The sequence below is a fragment of the Physella acuta genome, unplaced genomic scaffold (assembly GCF_028476545.2).
Source record: "Physella acuta isolate Inbredline_101_S28 unplaced genomic scaffold, ASM2847654v3 ptg001710l, whole genome shotgun sequence".
Taxonomy (NCBI): domain Eukaryota; kingdom Metazoa; phylum Mollusca; class Gastropoda; family Physidae; genus Physella; species Physella acuta.
The window spans coordinates 122969-125000 of record NW_026733222.1 but is presented as its reverse complement, the minus strand read 5'-3'; positions in this window follow the sequence as shown (position 1 = coordinate 125000).

The following is a 2032-nucleotide window of genomic DNA, read 5'->3' as shown; positions in this document are numbered from 1 at the left end:
ATATTAATGTAGAGTTTTAATGCAAACAAAGTCAGGTTATACATGTTAAAAATTTACAAATCTTATAAACAACAAGTTTTATTATAGGTGATTTAAAAGATTTATAATATTTAAATTGAATTAGAAGTTAACTGTGTAGAAATTGTCAAGTATCACTGATTGGGTTAATGTCAAGAGGAATGTTAATTTCTTGTGTAATCACAAAGCCAAATAACTATTCGGTAATCAACAAAAGTAAGTATAAAATATAGACAATCCGATATCTTCAGGTAAATAAAACAACGAAGAGATAATTTGTTTTTAAAATTGTATAAAAGAGACCAAAAATAGTTTCACTTATAATATGATAAATATATAAATGGAGCAAATTTTAGTAAAGATAAAATAGTTACCAGAACGGCATATCTATTATGAAAGAGTATTACCGTTATGTTATAGAATATCTTGTAAAGTCTATTGTTATAAAATATTAAAATAAATAAAAAAAAACAACAAAAAAAATCAGTTGGTGATCGATAATAAAAAATAATTTCCTATAAATAATAGATAATGGATAATAATAGATAATACGTAATAAATAATGATAATACATTTAAAACATCAAACTTTTAGAGATCATTCATTTATGACGTCTACACAAATTTAATTTTTATCTCTCTCAACCCCCATTCAACACGCTTCAACAAAAGTAAGTTATTGTAACATATATATATGAAAAACATCGAACCTGTAGAAAAATCTTACAAAAAACATACATTCCAGTTTTCATAACCACATTTATTGAGTACACCATTTAAAAAAAAGTCGTTACATCGCCAAAACAGAGCTATCCAAATGGGTGCTAGTTTGGATACCCGAGCCGGGGTATGTATGCATATCTACCTTACTATTTATTAATGCATGATAATCCAGATCGAGGCTAGAACTACAAAAGAACTTGTAGTGAAAATCCCGTCTGGCAACTCTTTATGAAAGTCCATGTGTCCAGTCACATTCAGATTGATGTTGTATGGAGGCTGTTCTGGTCTGTTTAATATTGTATAATAGTAAACTATTTTTTGAATACGAAACAAAATTAGACATTACATGATCAGTATGGTTTGAAATACACATGTAATATAGCCATTACATGATTATTAAATAGAAACATTAATCACATATTAAGTAATTAGTTTAACATGTTTGGTATATCATTGATAGTTAACTTAAGGTAGATAACATTAAGACTAAAAATACAGACAATTTAATTGCAAGGAAAACCCCGGATAAAATACACTGAGCATGAAAATCAAACATTCACTACGTCTTTTCAGTATAATAACATGGAGATTACACGCGAGGGCCTGTCTTGCTGCACTGATTATTATCTACTTTATTTGTTGTTGATATTGTTGTTGTTGTCTGTGTGTGTAGTGTGTGTGTGTGTGTGTGTGGTGTGTGTGTGTGAGTTTGAGTTTGAGAGAAGCGTCGAGACATTAGCGAATACAGCCCATTTAGTTGAATCCACACATAAAACTCTATGCTATGTCTACGAGTAAGACTTAGATCTAAAATATATATTTCACTGTTGACTTTGTTCCAGTCATATATCACCATGAGACATTTTGTCTTTTTTGAAGAACATTTACAAATTTTTAAAAAATTCACTGAAATCAACAACATAAAAAACTTTATATTGGTTAATTAAATACTTTAATGTGATTTTGAAAACGTATTTAAAATTCTCACTGTATTATGCCATTGAACTTCTTCCTTTTTATATTATAGACGTGGGGCTGGCACTAGAAACTTCCGGTTCCAGGGACGAGGGAGGGGTGCACACTTAAAATTTTCGACGGTCGACGGTTAATGTAGGGGCCTATATACTTTTTACATACATTTTGATGCTTTTGATTTCTAGAATTATTTATAGTCTAAGCTGTTAGAGCTCTCTTGTCTAGAAATAAAGAACCGCGTATTTCATTTTATTGGGTTTTCCCCATATGAAATGTTATTATGGGTGAAGGAACTACGCCAGTATATTTTATATGCT